At 32.0% G+C, this 14,821-nt stretch overlaps 1 protein-coding gene across 9 annotated transcripts in view; it reads right to left on the reverse strand.

The window, feature by feature from the left end:
- Positions 1-13,934, reverse strand: part of LOC121126828 (receptor-type guanylate cyclase Gyc76C) — a 116,388-nt gene extending 102,454 nt beyond the window's left edge. For 5 of the 9 annotated variants that reach the window (XM_071892002.1, XM_071892003.1, XM_071892001.1 and 2 more), the window contains exon 1: positions 13,766-13,909. The gene's annotated coding sequence lies outside the window, so the exon portion shown is untranslated. Of the gene's footprint in view, positions 1-13,765 lie in introns of all 9 variants that reach the window. The other 4 variants (XM_071891999.1, XM_040722178.2, XM_040722176.2 and 1 more) reach the window with 3 other exon arrangements.
- Positions 13,935-14,821: the final 887 nt, after the last annotated feature.

A 14,821-nucleotide genomic window follows, 5' to 3' on the forward strand; every position in this document is an offset into this window, starting at 1 on the left:
TACAAGTGTTATTATATCACTACAGAATTAAGAAGTCGATAAAATCAATAAACATTTTTTGGGTATAGTAGCTGGGTGTTTAAGAACATATCAATCTATTGACGCAGTTCCCTATCAATTTAAAAAAATTTAAGTCTACGCAGACACCTGGAATGCCTCCATAAAAGTTCTTATTAAAATTGATGTAACCTAGAATAAGGGTTTATTAAACTATCTTTGACTGCAAGTAAAATCTAACTGACTCCCTAAGTAGAATGTACATTGAATACTCGCATAATCATATATCAACGAATCTAGGAAAGCTCAGCTATGGAATATTTGTATGGGGAAAAGTTGTCCTGGGATTACTGGACCTGGGAAAATTCGTCTGGGATAAACCTCTCCGGTCGGCAGACTGGCCATCATTTGTTTAATGTAGATAATAATATCACTTAAGTAATGACTAATGAGTTCGAACTAAAGACAAAATAAGTAATATTTATAAATATAAGATTAAAGAAAAATAAACAAACACGACAACAATTCGAATGTAAGAAGTGCTAATGAAATAAAACTATTCGTTAATAATTATCATTAGACTGTAGAGATGATGGATTATTCCTATTGGAACAGTCTCATGGATGGAAGAACAAGCATATCATCCGATTAGTCAAGAGCAATGATTTCCTCTTCGTTATGAGCCAGGATGTATCACTATAAGATGTGGTTCGATAGGGTGAGGCAGATCAAATAGAGAATTCGAGGAGGCACTCAAGGGTAGGGTCGTAGGAGAGTATGATGAAATGAGAGATGTAAACGAGGAAATATGTACAGCTCAGTACATTTAAAGCAACCTAGAATTAGAATAGAGGGATGTGGATGATGTTTTTCGTCTCTTTATGAACCTTCTTTCTTATTCGAAAAGTAGGAAGCTAGCTCCTTTATGTAGTCACTGGAAGGGATTCAATCCTTGGGTTTATGTATCTAAATCTCGGAATTCATGCCTCCAATAGATCTCAATCCAAGTTTAAATAACCTTAACAAGTGACTTATAGACTCCTCCAACGAATTTTTGAGCTTATTTTCATAATATGATACAATTACATTTGAATACGTAACTTCATTTGCAATAATAGTCTTCATGAACAGAACTGTTTATTGGTACAATATTGATTGTTAGGAAGATGCTGTCTTGTTTTAAAAGCAACTATTATTACGGGCAACTTAGCTGTACATTATGTTTTTATCACAAGGATACCAATGCGACCTTCAAATAGACAGATTAATTTTAAGAGACTTCAGTTGCCTGTGAAGTCGAGTTTAACTATGAGCATTAATCATGCCTAAGGCCGGACCTATAAAGCTGTCGGTCATCACTGATCCAATCTGTGTATCTTTAATAATCCATTATACGTTGGATAGTCAAGAGTTGACACAAAAAAGGTTTATATATATTTTGTAAAGAAGTCCTTTAGTATCTGTATTTGAAAAATATCAAATATTCATATAATTATTACAATCCTAATCAAAAATTAAAAATATACACGCCTTTTTGCTTCCCCTTAAATATACCTATTTAAAAAGGGGGACCATAGACCAATGCCTTGTAATTGCACTCAACATATTTTCCATCCGTAATTAAGCTCATGGAATTGTTTTCTTTTGGCTAGTAGAGGAAAAACCTTTTGAAGCGATGTGCTGGTCATATCAGATTTTTGTTTTCAGCCTCATTCACTATTATTGCCCTACATTGCCAGAAACGACAAATATAATACCACTTTTTCTCTACTACGATAGATATAATGTTATTAGCAGTGGCTATCTCTCCTGAATAACGTGTTTGGTTTTATTTTTTATTTTTTTAATGTCTTACATAAGCATAGAACTCACTTTGAAGTTTTCATCACTAAGACATATATGTCTTAACAATAGTAATCTAAATTTCTATGAATACCAGAGAAAATTATAAAAGCTAGTAAAACTAAAAAAAATTGAGTTATATTTTTATAAAGACGTTACTTGGAAGCGTTTCATTAACAATTTGAGCAGGAATAATTAAAACCAATCCCAAAGTCCTTCTGAACAAAAAATTTCTGTTCTTGAATGATAGCTTTACTTAATATCCTAGCATACGTTGTTGCTTTATAAGTGTTTATATGTCGTTTCTGTTAATTAGAGGAGAGAGATTTCGGAAGATTTAAAAATCTAATGCAAACAACAAAAAGTACAAGCAAGAGATGCCATGCAGGAATGTGACCTTTGATTGAATAATTAATTAATATCATGGAAATTCCCTTGCCTCTAAAATATTAATTACATATTACAATTAATCAATTGAATTATATTTAATTTCGGAATAATTTTTTTCAGCCTTGCATTGCTTATAATTAAATATTCCATTATAAAATTAAAAGTTAATCTGAAAAATCAAATTAAAAGGACCTTTTTTTAACGACAAACCTTTTTATTTTATAATATAATATTTATTCTATAGTTATAGCTAAAATATAAAGCCATAGAAAGAAATATTAAAAAAATTATCTTCCGAATAAAAACCTTCATTTTACTAGATTTTTCCAGGATTAGACACATTTTTTTAGAATTGTAATCAAAATAACATAATTAATCGTTCATATGCTACTATGTTTTTATCAATTTATTTTAGCATTTGTTTTCATCTATATAGCTCTTTTAAATCGAAATATGGCTCTGAATAAAAAAATATATAATCGAAATAAATGTGGGTTTAGCCTGCGGACAAAAATGCTGTTACATAGTGTATTTATTACTTAAAGATAAAAGATCCTTTCGTTTTTAAGCTTAAAATTAACTTATATAAATAAAAATATTCACAAATTCTTGCTAAAATACAAAACAATCAATCAAATGAATACAAAAGAACACTAGAATATCAATCAAATTACGTCGTATTGGTATAAAATAGGTGCATTGTGCATAGCAATCCCACTTTTTACATTATATACCTACATTAATTATATGTGTCACTACGAAGGAAACATCAATAAACTCTAAAATAATAATAATTACTTTTTTTAACCAGTTGCTTTAGAAAAATTATCAGATATGGTTAATAATTTTTGGGTATCTCGCTGAGTTCCCAGGAATCTAACGAATAATTTACAAAGCTTCATCATGTCTTTCAATTTTCACTCTTACCTCGCATTAGCCGATATAGTTGGGTCTCTCATCCTTCCAATCGATATAGACATTGAGAATAATAGCTGTTAAAGTATAAGCTTTTGAAATGAAGACTACATAATGAGTAGCACTTGTTTCGAGAGATTTGTTTTTATCCTTTTTAGATACTCAACATAACATGTAGTATTTGGCAAAACATTACCTCCAATGTTCAAAAATACGAAATATCTCAATAAATTTAATAACATATATTTCACAAACGCATGAATAATTGAATTAAAAGTCTTGCTACAATCCTTACACGGGATATTAAGCTAATACACATTAGATATCCGAAATTGAGCTCTGAATTTCTTTCAGTATGCGAACCTTCTTAACGTAGGTTTCCACATCTATCAAGCATGTACATGTAATTTATTTCTAGGAACTTTTCATATTACAATCTTCAAACTTCATCAACTCTCCCTTTCTTTATAAAGAAATTCTGTGATTTAAAATGTTTCTTGTTTGGGGGAAAGAAAATGCCACCTTAGTGATTTTCGTGTTTCCAAAAATTAATTTATCATGTTATTTTCACTCCTACAAATAAAACACATTTTAAATCCCAAAATCTCTTCATTTAGAAAGGAAGAGTTGTTGGGTGGGGTTTGAAAATTATAAAATGCACATTTTTTAGAAACACATTGCCTATATTTGTATCATGTGTACGCGCATGATTGATATCATAACTAATCTCTACTTTATATTTCTTCTCAAGTATGATTAAATCGAGGCATCTAAGCGTTCCACTATTTTGGTGTTCTGTTCATTTTGTTTTCTGCTGATCGTTCAGCCATTATTTCCGTTCCATTCCGTATTCCAATCATAAGTTAGTACCATAAACACTATACAACAGCAAATCGCGACTTCCACTTTGATAGTGTCAGGGAGTCCTCATTTGATAAACTGCTTTCAAGATTTTTTAACACGATAATTCAGTGAATATTAATGTTCAAATAGGCTAAAACTGACTAAAACCAGTTCATTCCTTGTTGAGATAGAGGCCAAAGGTGAAGTCTAGCCGATTTCATTCGCACCCAGCAGAGCAAGAAAAACTAAATCGTGGACTAGTACAGAAACTCCAGGAACAACCGCTACCAAGCCCTACCATAAGGTTCTGCCGGTCAACTTGACAAGGGTTTCAGCCTCTGCAATGATGCTGGTAATTGTGGCATCGGACGAGAAGTAGATGCCACCCTGTTGGTTCCAGAAAGGTCTGAAAATCTGGGCTAAGGAGTACCAGAATATTTTCAAGGAGATGTTCTTGCACTGGGTGAAGTCCAACTAAACAGAGGAAAACTATGTGTTCCAGAACTACTCAGTCCGGGGCACAAAGCTAGGACTATGGCTATGTCGAAAGTAGGACCTGTGCCGCCCCATCCCAGTATCGACAGGCTAAAAACCTCCGATGAGAGGGCCACGTTGTCAAGGAGTGTGCAGTCTTCAGGCCCAGGATCGAGGTAATGATGGCAGCAAATGGAGGTCATTTCGAGAAATAACTTTGTAATTATTCTTTGTTTTTTAATTATATATAGCCCAATCGTTTAACACTATTTTGTTCTTGATGAAGTCAATGTTTCGTAAGCTACTTTAACAGATTTTGGGAAAAAATGGCAACGGAAAAATATGTCAAGGAAAAAATAGTAAGATAAAAAAAAGGAAGAATGTCTAAATGGAAAAAATGACAGGCTTCTTTTTAAATGATATAATATCTATCACCCATATAGCATATAATAAGAAAAAAGAAAAATAAACAAACATGACAGCGATTCGAATGAAAGGAGTCCTAATCACTTCATTCTCCGATATTAATTACAATGTCCTTAAACACGATGGACTATTCATACTGGACAAGACTCTTGGATTCTACGGACAAGCATTTGCAAAATACTATGCAAGAGCAGCGATTTCCACTTCGTTATGATCCAAGATGTGTCAGAAGAAGAGTTGGTTGGATGTTGAGCGACAAACCACTTAGAAAAAATATGTATCTTTAAAGATTTTTTATTTCTTGAGTGATCTTATATTTTGTGGGGTTGTACAATTATCTTATTGTATACAATTTCAATATATTATAATGACCACTATAAAAAATCCAATATTTGAAATATTTAAATTCCAAGATCTTCTTATACATCCCTTCATATTTTCAATTCTTGAATCTATTAAATTGCTTTAAATGGATTGGTAAGATTCCCCATCCAAGGAAGGAGTCGACTCTTCTCTTTTGAGGCTTAGCTTGGTTTGGTTTTCTTCTTCGGTTAAAGTTTCAATGTGCCATCATTCCCGTAGAATTTAAAATTCAAGCATCTCCTGTTGAGGATAGAGTATCCCGGATCCCTTCTTTTGGACTAATTCTTAGAGAACATGGAAGTATTTTTGTCTTTAATTTATGAAGATCGATCTAAGCATATGAAAAACACATCTTAATAAAAAATGTGTCGCTTCATTTACCCAATTGTTTGTGTGTATTATTTTTGATATGTTTCAACATTAAAATAATAACTAATATATCATATTCATACTGTGATAATCCTAAGTAAACATATTTATTTGATCAAAAATAGATAAATGTAACTTTTATGATATTTTTATTGATTTTTCCCCATGAAATAAGATCTAAATTACTTGAAAGTACGCATTTTTTAAACATCCATAAGCCAAAAAGAACGATTGAAATTACTAATTTGATGAAATATATTTTATTCATAAAACTAACTTTTTAAGGGCCTTTGAAAAAATATTAGTGTATTTATGATCACCAGAAGTGGCCTAATACCCACCATGATCAAAAGAAATAAAAAAGATTGTATTTCTCTGTAATGGAAAGGTAAACTTGAGTTAAATAGACACAACAGTTTCACAAATGCCAAACTTTCAAAATACATTATAGTTAAGAGAAATATAAGGCACCTGAAACCTTTGAGGGCCTGAAACCTTCCCATAGAGTTGGTTCTTACTTTACGTACCTAAATTAACCAAATTAGGTAATTAAAGAAGTATGGAATAACATTTTAGACCCTTTTCATCGTCATAAAGTATGTATTTACATTTATTCAATAAATAAATTAATTGATGGAAGCAACATTGACAAAGGAATTTACAATAATATTTTTTATACAAGTTAATGAAGTTGGAGTTGGATTCTCATTCTAAATTGAAATTAATGAATGTATGGAGTTATAATATTCATATTCTTTCATAAATATCAATGAAGACCATTATTATTTATTACAAACGTAGTTACATATTCAAATGTCATAGTATCATACTAGAAAAATGCACATAAAAATTCGTTGAAAGAGCCCATAAGTCACTTTTGATGGTTCTCATACTTGGCTTGATACATTGGAAGTATGAATTTAAAGTCCTAGATAAACAACTTCGAGAATTCGAGTCCTTCAGATAACTACGTAACGCAGCCTGTTTTGTTCTCTTTGGGGAAGATAGAAGGTTTACAGGGTTTCTACGATAAATTGGAACTACTTTAAACTTCATCCAGATCCATAATGTGGATATTCGGGGTTAAATCATACTAATATAAAAGGTTGCGTGAACAATACACTATAACTTCCACCCATATTGTTTTGACAACAACCAATTGTCATCATGGAATAAGCAAGGAGAGCTGCCATCCTCGAATTGGCTCGCGCGGGACACAAGCCATCTGCTATCTACAAGCTTCTTAACTACCCCAAGACCACGGTGTAAAGGGTCTTCAATGCCCAGGAGGTTGAGGGGAAGGTCTGCCGCAAGACCCACGACATGAGAAGTGACCCAATCCGCACTCCCCGCTTCCTTGAAGGTCTCCGGAAGTCCATCAAGGCTTCGCCGGGGACTTCCTTGTCCAGGTTGGCCAAGAACCGTGGAGTGAGCAAGCAGCTGGTATCCAAGGCTGTGAATGAGGACCTTGGGTACAGGTCATACTGAATGGCCAAAGAACACATCCTTATGGCATCCATGAAGGCCAATAGGCTCACCAATGGTAAGCGTCTCCTCAATGACCTGAAGAGCCATGGAGGAAGAATCATCTTCTTCTCCGACGAGAAGAACTGGACTGTCGACAGAAGCTACAACGTCCAGAATGACAGGTGGCTTGCCAAGGAGAGAGAAGAGGTCCCTGCAGTCTTCACCACAAAGTTCCCGGCCTCTGTGATGACTCTGGGTGTCATCTGCAGCACTGGTGAGGTAATGCCTCCTTTCTTCTTTAATCCCAAGGAAAGGGTTAACACGATAAGGTAATGCGAAGTCATGGAGAAGTTCGTCCTCCCCTGGATGAACGATACGGCCGCTGGGAGGGAGTTTATATTCCATCAAGACTCAGCGCCCGCACACATCGCCATGAGGACCACTAACCTCTTCAACTCCCACAACATCACTTTCTGGGATCGCAACACCTGGCCCTCTAACTCACCCGACCTCAATCCGTGTGATTACTACTGGTAGGGGAAGTTGGAGAGGGAGGTGTGCAAGGTCAGCCACAAAAGCATCGTGGCCCTGAAGGGCTCCATTACGAGGGAGTGGAATGTTGTCGATTCCGCGGAAGTCATCAGGGCATGCAAATCCTTGAGGGGCAGGATGGAGAAGATGGTGGCTGCTGAGGGAGGACATGGGGAATAACTTTATTGTTTAATATCATGCCTAACTTTTTCATATTAACGAATACACTCCAAATTCCATTTTTATCCAGCAGGTTGAATTTTAGGATAGTTCCAATTGATCGTGGACACCCTGTATGAAGTGATGATGACCATCGTTCTATTGCAATTTCAGATTGCTCCAACTGTACTGAATTTTACAGTTTTCATCGCACTCTCCCACGACTCGACCTTTGACTACCTGCCCGAATCCTCTCAGTGGTTTGTCGCTCCACAGCCAACCAACTCTTCTTCTGACACATCCTGGATCATAACGAAGTAGAAATCGCTGCTCTTGCATAGTATTTTGCAAATGCTTGTCCGTAGAATCCAAGAGTCTTGTCCAATATGAATAGTCCATCATGTCTAATGATATTGTAATTAATACTGGAGAATGAAGTGATTAGCACTCCTTTCATTCAAACCGCTGTCGTGTTTGTTTATTTTTCTTTTTCCTATTATATATTATATTGGTGATTGATATTATATCAGTTTAAAAGAATCTTGCCATTTTTTCCATTTAGACATTTTTCCTTTTTTTTATATTGCCATTTTTTCCTGACACCACTTTAGAAGGTATCGTCTTACTGTCGCACACTGTATATATACGAAAACCAAAAAACAAGAAAGACTATGTAAATATCGGAAAGTACCTAATTATCTTAGCACATGACTCTTGTTCTTTCGTCATGGAGTCATCAGGGATTTTTTTGGTCTAGTTCCTTACATTTACGTCCAAATGATGAACTTTGGTCCCATGATTAAGAAATATTGACTCTTCAAGTTCATATGTTCAAGTTAAGGTAGTGTACTAGAAACTTTCATTTTCGATAAAATCTTTAAAAAGTGCACCCTCTGCCCCCCCCCCTCCCTTAACCTCTGCCACAAAATAGATCTCCCAAGCATTGGTTTAACTTTATAAGGCCTTTAAATCATATTTAAAAAAGGTTAAAAAAATGTACTTTGATTTCTTGATTTTTTTGTAAGTACTATTGGAACATTGGTACGTCCAAAAAAAAAATCTGTTCCATTAAGTGTTCTGTTTATTGAACACACGTTCAATGGAATGCTGTCGAATTTTGAATTCCGTTTACAAGCTTAATCTATATAAGTATTATGTTTAACCTCATTATAGATTTAGTAACCCACTTTAAGACGAATTAAAAATCCTATAGTCTCAAATATTCGGCAAATTTTGAAATATTTATATCTTTTTTCCAGACACTAATTGGATCTGATGATATTTGATTATCCATCTACATCCTTAAAGGTCTAGGAATCAGTGGAAGATGCATTGTTGCATTTTTTTTGTAATGAAAATAAAAACTTCCTTTCGATAAAATCTTGAGAGTGCTAATATCATGTGTTGAAAGGATATTCTTTCTCACCACCTCATTCTCTAAATTTCTTGAATCGTTTCTTCTATTGTGTCTTATTCACGAATAGCTTTTTGAAATAAAGAAGGAAAGAGTGTATTTTCAGCTGATATCATTAATTTTAATTTCTCTACAAATTTATATAAATCAAGGAACTTAATTTAATGTATTTCATAACGTATGTATATAACATCCCTCGTAATACTTATTCCTATATAATAATATAAAAATAATTACAGAAGGCAAACTACTATATGTTTTTTTCAAAAAAATTATTTCCCATTTGTCAGACTCTTATGAAAAACATTTATTTATTATCTGTAATTAGTTAATTTGTGTGGAAATCCTAGGTCTTCATTAGTGGAATATTCTAATATGGTGACAAGCAATTTAGTTATTTAGAAGAGGATTCACGATTCATATTATTCACGTAATAACAGAACAGAATATGATTTTGCAGCCAAATATATAGAGAAAAGAGAGTTTAAGATAGCCTTCCCTTTGTTTTCCATAAATGAGAAACTAGGAAGTACGATTAAATCAAGATTAAGGCTTCGAGTATTGAAAATGTATAATTGTTCACTTAGACACTACAGCAAGAATTCATGCATATTAAATGAAATTGATGTGAGTGTGATAGGGACTAGTTAGGTATGTTACAAAGTCTGAAAAAGTCAAAATATGAATATGAAAAGGGACTTTTACGTTGTGTATGGAGTGCCTCTTCCCATAAATGCCTCAATTATTAAAATCCATTGGCTATTCACTCAGAAATCCGGAGATTCGTGGTCGAAAATTTAATCCGTGTTCTCCTTGAATTGCAAGTACTAAGAACTGGTTTCTTAAGACTAGGGTATTTAATATGACGCATGGAGTTTGTTATAATTATATCACACAAGTTATGGCTTTTCTACTTTTAGGACTGTCGTAGTTTGAATCACAAAACCTACGCTTTCCTAGGTGTGTCAGTGTCCTGAAAAGAATGAGCATAACACAAACATGATACTCCTCTCATAATTTATAAGCGCCTAGAAATTTCAAATTATCATCAAAACTGATGCTCTCAATCAATTTTTGAATTTGTTTCGCTAATGAATTAAAAAATGTTCAAGCTTTCTTACGTTTGAAAAAAATCTCTATTAATTGGAAGAGTCATTTTTGCCCAAACCTTATTAACCTTGGTTAGGTGTTTTTGTCAACTGGCAGATGTGATTTTTTGCCCCAAACTGCCAAGCAAATCTGCAGTTTATTAGATCCTCTATTGATTAGCGATTACAAACTAATTAATCTCATAAAAACTCATAATCTCAATCAATGTTGTTCAAGCTTCCTTATGTAACATACCTAGACTAGTCATTCTTCTGCGTTATATGCATCAAGGATACTCAAGGACATTTTTATTTCCAATCTTTGTACATAAATCGAGCATGTTGATTATCAATATATCATAATAATATCGTTCAATACCTAAATATCGTTTATGGAAAAATTGCTGTTGGAGAAAATTGTTATTGGTAAAATTTCCATTCATTGACTAACAAAATTAGAAACCGGGGACCAAAACTTGTTTTGTGTAATGGGAGGCTAGCAAGCAGGTTTAAAACTATCGCCGGCACTTCCCAAAGCATTTAGTCCCCCTCCAAATACTTCAAAATAAACCCCAGGACCATAGCTATATTAAGGCTACGGCAAAGACACTAAAGCATTTATGTAATGATGGGGTTGACTTCTCTAATTAACCGACGATATATTTTATCATACCTAATTTCACACAATGTAATATACATTATATATTAATAATATACAACAATATCTCTTCCTTCAATCGTAAATAAATGAGTAACTTAAGTTAAAGTTATATTGTAAACGATACTGTTTTACTTGGGTTGGCATCGAGATTTATTTTTCTATTAGATATATTTGGAGTCAGCACTTTGGTCTTTTCACTTTGACTGACACATGACACTTTGACTTTGAAACTCTATTACAGATCTAATAACTATTAAATTATTAATAAATTATTTAATGAGGGACAACACAAATAATATCAATTTATGGAACCTAGTACTCAAGAAACTGATATTATATTTCACAGGTAGTTTGACTGAAGATGTATCAGTCAGAAAGAAAAAACATAGTGAATAGCGATTTTTAAATTGAATTTCTAATATCCAATAGGACAAGCATCAAATAGTAGATACAAGACCTATGAATCAAAATATTAATTTTAAATTTATAAGGAATGCAATGTCTTTTAATCCATAAAGCATCCCATTAGATATAAATCTCATAGAAGATAGAAGCTCAGAATAGAGTTTTCATTGTAGTTTTGTTTCTCCACTTGAAGTGCTGATTTATCTAAATTAAAAAACCATGTTTATTAATAATATTCGTGTTAAGTTATCTTAAATGATAGAATAGAGTGCTTCCAGACGTTTGGAATTTGATATTCAATGGTAAAAATAAGATATGAAATCATTCCACATAATCTATCTTGGAAGATACGATACAGGATTACGATCAGAGAACTAGGAAACAAACTTTGGTAAATATATCCTTAACTGTATTATATTTAGTGATGAAAATTTTGTATATAATGGGCATGTTATGAAAAACGAAAATCAAGATGATAACCCTGAAAATTTGAAGAATATTTTAGAGGAGATCAGCTACAATCAACTGTGGTAAGGGAAGAGGGGGGAGAAGGAAATAAACAAGGACATTGACAGGAATTACTTCGATATCGATCCCAATTCTACTCTGAGTCTAACAAAGACTTACAATTATAACACTACAACAAATCCTCAAGTTTACTCTCCGTCTTTTATGAGCACGCACGAATGTTCAATCAGGTTTTGAAAATAATTGAATCTATTTAAGAATGGATGTTCACTACTCAGGAATGAGAAGTGCCCTTGGACATAAACTATGAATAGGAAGTTTAAGTGAAATTCAAGTTTCAACAAATAGTTTTTCTTGGTATTTAAAGCTGATCCACTGCCCATTAATTTCAGCAATGCCAAATACTATAGTTTAATTATTATATAGTAGGATGTTTTCATAATAAATAACCTTAATTTTTTTAGACAGGCTAAATGCAGATATTTCTTCAATAGACATTGTAGAACAGTAAACTAAAGTTATCTAAATTTTAAGGAATAAGTCGTACATTAATTTCTTGTTTTCAGTTCACATATGTAACATTGTGCTTAAGTTATTACAGAATAAAAAATGGCATCTGAATATATAAAAAAATAATAAGTTATATTCAAAATATTATAGATAATTATACAAAATATTAAAATCTTGTATATCAACAACTAAATATTATATTTGTCAATTCACTTTTTGTATAAAATATAAACAGATCACTATAAAAAATAATCAAAATCTTGTACAACATAAACTCAATATATAATGTCAAAATTTGAATATTTTGAAAAATGTTCGTGAAATAAGATAATGATTTGTAACAGATAAACAAATATGTATGACTAAAATGAACTGGGAAAACAACATAAATAAATAAAATTATGACTTATTTTTCATATATTACTAAGAATATTCACAATGCACCATTCAATTTTGATATTTTTGTCAGTCACAAAATTTTTCTCATAAAAAAAATTATTTGGTAATATTTATTAAGTATTTCACTTCCATGCCCTGAGAAGTATAAGTAGGCCGATGGCTTTCCAAATTAACAATTAATTTTCGGAGTGTTACCATTTTTCCAAATTTCTTCATATAATTTTTTTAGAAAATAACTAATACATCCAAGATTTATCATGGTGCAGAGAGGTAACCTCTTTTACAAGTTTTAACGAACTAAGCATTATAAGTATCTTGGTATTTCAGGGATAAGTAATAGGCTTTTGCTTTTTTTATAACCATTATAAATTAATATATCTCATTGAGATTCACTGGAACTTATGTGAACATAATATATTTTCTGTTTTTTCATAACCCAAGTGACCTGTTTACATTCGAGGCAATGATCTAGCATTCTCACAAAATTATAATCCCAAGTTTAATAAATTTGAAGGGCCAAACAATTCGTAAAAATAAATTAACTTTTCTCTTCATAGTACATTCAAGGGAGTTTGTATATTATATTTGGTTGTCTTACTCCAAAATTAATCTTCAGTTTATGTACATTCTGTTATAGAAAAGAATAAGGGAATGATATGACGACTAATGCAGAGCCTGCAGAAAAATATTTTATCATTTCTATACTTCGCTTGAGCAATCCATGGTTATAGAACTCACTTCAAGGAAAACTAATAATGAATTATTACTAGCCATAAATATCCGAAAAGGAATTTAAAAAATATATAGATCTATGAATACAAGACTACATACAGATTTTTGGAAGTGGATTCATCCCCCCCACCTCTTGGTAATCTTAATTCTAGTATCTATTTGAATGAAGAGTCCAATTGTGATATTAATATACCTTTAAAGAATTAATTAAAGGATGTTTATAATACAATGTTCTTTATTACTATTTAATAGGAATAGAAATTACTATAAGTATATTGGAATCTATGATAAATTGATTAATTAAACACTTACCATTTTGAGTATTTTTTCATTTTAAAAATTTGATTATCACAAAATTTTAGTAACTTAAAAGATATGACATAATTCTTACGCCGTTTGTTCTTTCAATTACTCTAAGTTGTTTATTTTTATTTTTCTCGTCTCTTTTTCCTATATATGATATATCAAAATTTTCTTCTTTTTCTTTTCTTTTCTTCTTTTATATCTAACAACATTCCCTATTAGTGATGGGAATTCCGGTTCATTTTAGAAAACTGGCTCTTTTGGGCTGTCAAACGTTTCTTTCAAAAAAAAAAATCTCTAATGCATAATTTGCCCAAATGACCCTTTTTTTAGAAAAGAAATCCTCACCAAAAATTTCCTTCGATTTTCGCTTCAAATTTCATACTGACGAAAAAATTTCTTAATTAAAAAGGAAAGAAATCGATCATTTGGGAAGAACCGGCTCCTGATTGGTGGGGAGCCGGCTCCCTTCGTTCACTTTAAAGCGCCGGCTCATAAAGTCGTTATGTTCGCGAACAACACATCACTATTGCCTCATTAATACTTACTAATTTATATGAATATCGTAATTCATAATTGTTATCTTCTCTAATCATAAAAATCAAGAGAAAACATTATATCAACTAATTCATTTTTCTTCAAAATTACTTTAATTTAAATAAGGTAAAGACTCATTTGCTCAACTAAAAGAAAATATTTCTAGTTAAACAGATTTGGCATCATAAGAAGAATTCCTGATCATTGCTAAGGACTCAATTTTATCATACTTCCACATAAATTTATTTTATCCATACTCATTAAGCATGATATTTTTAGTTGACATTATTACAATATTTAACGTTTATGAATATTAAGTCTATACAAATAACTCTTGAAGTGTATCGTCAGCCAGATGATGAAACCTCCTATCTACAAAATTACAATTTTTCAGGAGCTAATAAAAACTTATTATTAATAGAACTTATATGTCGATTTGCATTATATGTGTTATATAGGAAATTATATATTACAAACACTATTTATGAAATTATTAATATTGTAAAACTTAATTGTGTTAGGTAATTA

Source organism: Lepeophtheirus salmonis, chromosome 12, assembly GCF_016086655.4.
Source record: "Lepeophtheirus salmonis chromosome 12, UVic_Lsal_1.4, whole genome shotgun sequence".
In the NCBI taxonomy this organism is placed as follows: domain Eukaryota; kingdom Metazoa; phylum Arthropoda; class Copepoda; order Siphonostomatoida; family Caligidae; genus Lepeophtheirus; species Lepeophtheirus salmonis.